Here is an 8189-nt window from a genome sequence, read left to right as displayed (position 1 = left end):
TAAACAATCGGTGCATAGCTCTGGCCCTTGCCAGGGGCTCAAGGTTCACCAGCTTTTGCTCTTTGTTTACATTCTCTGATAGTGAAGACAATGGGTGGCTTCCAACACCTTAACACTGAAATCTAACCCTAACCCTAAAAGCTAACCCTGACCCTAACAGTAAAGCCTAACCCTTCACTTTCACCCAACCACCAACCCCCCTTCCCTCTGGCAACCATCGGTCTGTTCTCTGTGCCTATGGGTTTTTGTTTGTTCTGTTTTCATTTTTTCCTTGGATTCCACAGTGTCTTCTCCCACTCACTCATTTCACTCGGGGTAATGCCCCCAGCTGCACCCATGCTCCCAAGTGTGAGGTTTCACGCTTTCCTGTTGCTGTCACATTCCATTGTCTGTGGGCACCACATCTGCAGGCCCAACGGGGCAGGTGTCATTCAGGGGCAGCTCTGAAGTCAGAGCTGGAGGCGGGGATCAGCCGGAGGGTCGGCTGTGGGACAGGCTGTGCGAGGGCCTGGCCCCTCCCTCCCCCACGCCCCTCCCCCGGCCTCGAGACAGCCCCGCTAATACAGCAAATGGCGCTTGGTGACAACCTCACACTTTTTAAAAAAAATACATATTATTGATTTTTTACAGAGAGGAAGGGAGAGGGATAGAGAGTTAGAAACATCGATGAGAGAGAAACATCGATCAGCTGCCTCCTGCGCACTCCCTACTGGGGATGTGCCCGCAACCAAGGTACATGCCCTTGACCGGAATCGAACCTGGGACCCTTCAGTCCACAGGCCGACGCTCTAGTCACTGAGCCAAACCGGTTAGGGCACAACCTCACACTTTTAAAAAAAAATTTTATTCTTTTTTAAGAGGGCAGGGAGGCAGGTGGGAGGGTCAGGGAAATCTTCCTAGAAAAGATGACCTCAGACTCTAGTCTTTTTTAAAAATATATTTTTATTTATTTCAGAGAGGGAGGGAGAGGGAGCGAGAGACAAACATTAATGACGAAAGAGAATCATTGATCGGCTGCCTCCTGCATGCCCCCGACTGGAATCAAACCGTGACCTCCTGGTTCGTAGGTGATGCTCAACCACTGAGCCACACCGGCCGGACCAACCTCCATACTCTACAGGGGGATCAGGCTGAGGGCTTGGTCCAGAGCACAGAGAGCCGGCCACTTAGCCGGGTCCCTGGGGGCTGACGAGCGGCTGTGGCTCGTCCTGGTCCCCGTATCCTGGCCTCTGAACAGGACACTCAGCATCCTGACAGGCCGTGCTGAGCGCCGTGCAATCACACGTCCCAAAGGGAATCGTTTATAGCTGTGCTAACAAGGAAGAAACGTAATCCCTCGCTTAATATTTAGATTCCGAAATACTCGAGCAACAAGCTATATGAGCACCTACTGTGCGAGCTGGGGCAACGGGGCCTTCCCCCCTGCCCCCCCGGCCACCACGCCGGCGCCCAGCACCAGGGAGGCTTGGAAAGAAACAAACTGTCACTATTTACGCCCCAAAGTCACTGTAGAAAATCTAACAGAATCATTTTTAAAGCTATTATTAGGATTAGTAACTGAATGCATCAGGATTTTTGGATACAAAGTCAACACCCAAAATTCAATTGCTTTTCTATATACAAACAACACACAACTAGGGAGAAAAATTATTTTTAAAAGTGTTTACAACAGCATAACAATAAGTCAGAAAAATGTGCAAAACCTTTAGAAAAGACTACCCTATATAATAAAAGGCTAATATGCAAATTGTCCTCTCGGAAGTTCGACCGCTCGCTATGATGTGAGCTGACCACCAGGGGGCGGCGCGGAACAAAGGGAGAGGGCCGGCCAGCAGCCGGAAGGCCCTGATCGGCCAGGCCTAGGGACGCTACCCGTGCATGAATTTCGTGCACCAGGCCTCTAGTAAACATTATAAAGAAGTAAAAAATAAACGCAGAAACACGTCATGCTTGTGAACGGGAGGATTAAAGTCGTTAAAAATGAACCCGGCTTGAGGACGTGAGGGCAGTGACCATCTGTGTGGACGTGGCTGAGCCGGGCACTGGCCTTGCTTGGGATCTGCGACTCTTCTGTGGGTCCGGAGGCTCTCCTGGGGGTGAGCGCGGACCCGCCTCCCGGGAGCGGCTGCAGCGAAGGGACCAGGCCCCCAGGCTCAGTGCTCTCCGGGGCCGCCTCGCCGTCTGCTCTTGTCTCCCGGCCCCCAGCTGACCCAGGCGCTGGGCTCCGCGGTGTTTCATCTCCTTCGGACAAGGAGGTGCGGCCGTGGCTGCTGCCCGTGGGCTGTCCCCGCCTGGCTGGTCGGAACCCACCTAGCAGCTGTGGGGGGCCAGGCTGATCCTCAACTCCAGCTGCTCCCACAGCCACGAAACACCAGACCCCAGGCTCCCAGGTGCACAGCCTCCTCCTCCCACAGAGAAGTGCCCATGGCAACCGGCCCTGGTGGAAGGTTCCAGAAGACTGCGATGGGACCGGACATCCTCTCCGGCTCCCGGACTCTGTGAGCCACTAACGTCCTGTGGAGCAAAGGGGACACTTGGCCTTAACGGCAGGAAGTCCGGTTTCCCGGGACATGGGCCCACCTGGAGGAAGCACCAGTCAGCGTCAGGAGACTCCCCGGACGTGCTGTGAAGGCCAGAGGACACGCACACAGAGGAGGACGTGCTGTGAAGGCCGGAGGACAGGCACAGAGGAGGCCGTGCTGTGAAGGCCGGAGGACACGCACAGAAGAGGCCGTGCTGTGAAGGCCGGAGGACACGCACAGAGGAGGCCGTGCTGTGAAGGCCGGAGGACACGCACACAGAGGAGGACGTGCTGTGAAGGCCGGAGGACAGGCACAGAGGAGGCCGTGCTGTGAAGGCCGGAGGACACGCACAGAGGAGGCCGTGCTGTGAAGGCCGGAGGACACGCACACAGAGGCCGTGCTGTGAAGGCCGGAGGACACGAGAGGAGGGCGCCGTGCTGTGAAGGCCGGAGGACACGCACACACAGGAGGCCGTGCTGTGAAGGCCGGAGGACACGCACACACAGGAGGCCGTGCTGTGAAGGCCGGAGGACACGCACACACAGGAGGCCGTGCTGTGAAGGCCGGAGGACACGCACACACAGGAGGCCGTGCTGTGAAGGCCGGAGGACACGCACACACAGGAGGCCGTGCTGTGAAGGCCGGAGGACACGCACACACAGGAGGCCGTGCTGTGAAGGCCGGAGGACACGCACACACAGGAGGCCGTGCTGTGAAGGCCGGAGGACACGCACACACAGGAGGCCGTGCTGTGAAGGCCGGAGGACACGCACACACAGGAGGCCGTGCTGTGAAGGCCGGAGGACACGCACACACAGGAGGCCGTGCTGTGAAGGCCGGAGGACACGCACACACAGGAGGCCGTGCTGTGAAGGCCGGAGGACACGCACACACAGGAGGCCGTGCTGTGAAGGCCGGAGGACACGCACACACAGGAGGCCGTGCTGTGAAGGCCGGAGGACACGCACACACAGGAGGCCGTGCTGTGAAGGCCGGAGGACACGCACACACAGGAGGCCGTGCTGTGAAGGCCGGAGGACACGCACACACAGGAGGCCGTGCTGTGAAGGCCGGAGGACACGCACACACAGGAGGCCGTGCTGTGAAGGCCGGAGGACACGCACACACAGGAGGCCGTGCTGTGAAGGCCGGAGGACACGCACACACAGGAGGCCGTGCTGTGAAGGCCGGAGGACACGCACACACAGGAGGCCGTGCTGTGAAGGCCGGAGGACACGCACACACAGGAGGCCGTGCTGTGAAGGCCGGAGGACACGCACACACAGGAGGCCGTGCTGTGAAGGCCGGAGGACACGCACACACAGGAGGCCGTGCTGTGAAGGCCGGAGGACACGCACACACAGGAGGCCGTGCTGTGAAGGCCGGAGGACACGCACACACAGGAGGCCGTGCTGTGAAGGCCGGAGGACACGCACACACAGGAGGCCGTGCTGTGAAGGCCGGAGGACACGCACACACAGGAGGCCGTGCTGTGAAGGCCGGAGGACACGCACACACAGGAGGCCGTGCTGTGAAGGCCGGAGGACACGCACACACAGGAGGCCGTGCTGTGAAGGCCGGAGGACACGCACACACAGGAGGCCGTGCTGTGAAGGCCGGAGGACACGCACACACAGGAGGCCGTGCTGTGAAGGCCGGAGGACACGCACACACAGGAGGCCGTGCTGTGAAGGCCGGAGGACACGCACACACAGGAGGCCGTGCTGTGAAGGCCGGAGGACACGCACACAGAGGAGGCCATGCTGTGAAGGCCGGAGGACACGCACACAGAGGAGGCCGTGCTGTGAAGGCCGGAGGACATGCACACAGAGGAGGCCGGTGAACTAGTTAGTGGACAAGTCACAGCGACTGCGCGTGATACACTGACAAACGCTCGCAGCCACCGGCTTCCACGGAGGCTGGTCTGTCAGCCTCAGACCAGATGCCACAAAGTGGGTGTGAGCTGTGGGCCCCGGTTCCGAGGGGCGGGGGACACCACAGGCCACGCTCAGATGGGCCAGGGACACGCAGTGAGCATAGCTTCCCCTTCCCTTCCCTGTGTGTTTGCTCCGAATCTCAGTGATGAGAAGGGGTGGTGTTCCCGCAAATCAGTGGTCAGCAAACTCGTTAGTCAACAGAGCCAAATATCAACAGTACAACGACTGAAATTTCTTTTGAGAGCCAAATTTTTTAAACTATATAGGTAGGTACATTGTTATTAATTAGGGTACTCCTAAGGCTTAGGAAGAGCCACACTCAAGGGGCCAAAGAGCCGCATGTGGCTCGCGAGCCGCAGTTTGCCGACCACGGCCCCAGATAATTGGTGATTTCCGAAGCACAGACACTCGAGATTCCCGGCGACTCCTCCGCGGACAGCTGTGCGCTAAGCCGTCCGCGGCCTCCACGGCCCTGACCTGGTTTGTGCTGCAAGTGAGGACAGAACAACGAGAACCCACTGTGTGTGCGCGAGGACGGAGATGATTTAAGAAGCAGGTGACGTGCAGCTGGGACAGTCAGGCTTTTATTTATTATTGTTGTTACTCCTCACCCGAGGACATTTTTCCATTGATTTTTAGACAGAGGAAGACACAGGGAAAGACAGAGAGAAACATCGATGTGAGAGAAACACATCGATTGGTTGCCTCCTGCACGAGCCCTGACCAAGGCTGGGGAAGAGCCTGCAACCGAGGTCGTGCCCTTGACCAGAATCAAACCTGGGCCCCTTTGGTCTGCAGGCCGACACTCTATCCACTGAGCCACACCAGCCAGGGTTGGCACATCCAGGCTTTTAAAGGAGGGTTAGCAGCCATGAAATAGATCCGATTTTGGCCCAACTGGTGTGGCTCAGTGGTTGAGCGTCGACCTACACACCATTCAATTCCAGGTCAGGGCACAGGCCCGGGTTGCAGGCTCCGTCCCCAGTGAGGGGCGTGCAGGAGGCAGCCGATCAGTGATTCTCTCCCAGCGTTGATGTTTCTCTCTCTCCCGCTCCCTTCCTCTCTGAAATCAATAAAATCCTATTTTAAAAAATACGTTCCATGTTGGAAACGCACCTTGGAAACGACATTTCGCAGGAAACTGAACCTGTGCTCAGATGTGGAAAGGAAAGCGTGTGCAACGACCATGAGGCGGCCCCCGAGGAAAAGCCCGACCGTTAGGCCGACGCTCAGAGCCGCTGTCAGTCAGGGAAGCGGTTAGGCCGGGGGCGGGGAGGGGAGGGGGAAGGACAGGGGGAAGATGGGGGGAGCTCTTCCGGGCTGGGCTTCCTTCCTCGGGGACAACTGGACAAGGTCACAGGTGGGGGCCCAGCTCAACACCTGGGAGGACGTGGTCCACTCGGGGCTGCTGGTCACGATGATGCGAGAAACTCAGACTGTGGCCACGGGAGGCGTGGAGGACGGGCCTCTGCAGAGTCTGTCTGCCCGGCCGGGTGGCTCAGGGGTTGAGGTTGACCTGGGAACCAGGAGGTCAGGGTTGGATTCCCGGTTAGGGCACAGGCCTGGGTTGTGGGCTCGATCCCCAGTGTGGGGCATGCAGGAGGCAGCCGATCTGTGAGTCTCTCTCATCATTGATGTCTCTCTCTCTCTCTCTCTCCCTTCCTCCCTGAAATCCATAAAAATATATTCTTAACAAAGAGAGAGGGAGGCCAATGAGCCGGGAACCAGTGGGGACAGACGGGCCATGGGACAGGCGGCTGCCACCCCAGCCCAGGTCAGGTCCGACCCCCACCTGCTCTCCCCCTGCAGGTGCCGGAGCCCCGGGACCACGGCCCCTCCCCTGTAACCACAGGCTACACCTTAGACCGACTCAAGCCTCTGGCGGCTGCGACGGTCCCTGCTCATCCTCCTGGACCCTCGAGCCTCATGGCTGCAGCAGGTCGGGAAGTGGTAAAACCAGAAGAAAATGTTACATAAAACTCTGTGCAAATCAGGTGACTTCCTGAAAGTCTGTCAGAAAATACATTTTCCCCCTAAACGTCAAATACCTGGAAAATGTACTTAAATCTCTCCAGACACCGCCTCCTCTGCATCACGCTCCGACCCCGCAGGGCGCAGCCGCGAGGATGGCTTCACGTGAAAGAAGACGCCGTGCACCCTCCGTTGGAAAACGGGGCCGTTTATTCGAACTGAAAGGCATCGTTACATAGTGCAAACGTTTCTTTGGTAATGAACTGGTTACAAGGAACACAGATAAGGCACCTGGCTGCTGCAACAATTAGGAAAGTAAATACACATGTACACTTCGCTTCCCACCACGGCGACCCCCGCGGCGCGTCCGCACTGTCCACGGCTCCCCACGCACCGAGACTCCACCTCCACCCCGCAGACACGCCACCTGCAGCCGCAGGCTTCCCTGTGGGCCGGCCTCCCCCGATTCACGTGCCTGTCACCTCTGCCACGGAACCACAGGTAACCCTCGAGGTGCCAACACCCTCACGGCGGTCTGCCGCCGCCTGACACCGAGCAACTTACAGAACCATCCACCTTCCAAACCAAGCTTCCTCCTTCTCGTTACAGACACTGGTCCCAGGTCCTGACTCCATCTGACTTGATATTTCAAAGGAAGCCCATGTCCTGAGCCACAGGGCCAGCTGTTCCCTGCCACTCCCGACCCGAGGCCGAGAGGTCAAGCGGGCCGCGTTTACAGCTTTGACTACGCTCCCGCGGGGATGTCCGCTGCCCCCCCACCTCATCCCCCAGGGACGTGGCAGCCTGCGGCCCACCCTGGACCGGAACCAGCTCTGAAACTGCCCACTGCCTGCGGGACGCTGCCAGCCTCGCCCCCACGCGTCCCAGAACACAGATCTCCGCATTCAGAACAGAATAGGAGGGTTTGGTCACTTAAGGTGAGCGTGGCCATGAGGTACGAGGTGCTTTTCACTGAATCCTAAAGGCCTGCACAGTGGCAACGATTTCTCTGCCGCATCGAACACTGGACACCCGGGTCGGCTTTCACACACTCGGCGCTTGGAAATCGGGTGAGGTACGGGCGTTGTCTCTAAGGCACTCACAGCTGAGTCAGGGAGGAGGCCGGTCCCTCCGTGCGGCGGCCGGGAGCAGCCTGGGGAGCGCGAGCCCGGCGTGGCCACCGCGAAGGGGGTTTCACACCTGGCCCACCACCGGGCAGCAGGGATCTAGGGAAAACAGGCCTGTTTCTAAGCGGCTGGCAGCCTCAGTCACGGGGGACAGGAGTGGAGAAGCCGCAGGTGTGCGTGTGGAGCGGGATCTGCCGTGAGGAGTTGCTGGTGTGCGTGGACCATGGCAGAGGCCCGGGAAGGGATCGGGCTCCGGGCCAGGCGCCTGTGCCACCTGGACACGCTCCGGAGGGATGTTCCGTCTGCCAAACGCTGCCGTTCTCTTGAAACGTGCGTGCCTCCCGGCAGCGGGTCCACGGGCCCCGTCCCGGGCAAGCGGAGCGGCTCTCCGTCGAGAGGAAGCGTTGGGATGGGGGACATCACTCTGGGAGCCTAAATGACTTAACTGTGCGGTTTAATAGTAGCACCACTTTTTCATTAAAAAAATTAAATAAAAACCTGAGAATCTAACATGAAGTTAGGACTCGTGTCTGTTCCCACCCGCGTGTCCACTGCGCCGTCTCCGGCTCTGTGGACGCTCCAGTCTGAGCCCCTGTGCGGCGTCCGAGACGCCCCGGGTATGGCCGTGAGCC

Source organism: Myotis brandtii, unplaced genomic scaffold, assembly GCF_000412655.1.
Source record: "Myotis brandtii unplaced genomic scaffold, ASM41265v1 scaffold247, whole genome shotgun sequence".
NCBI lineage: Eukaryota > Metazoa > Chordata > Mammalia > Chiroptera > Vespertilionidae > Myotis > Myotis brandtii.
This window is presented reverse-complemented; position numbering follows the sequence as displayed.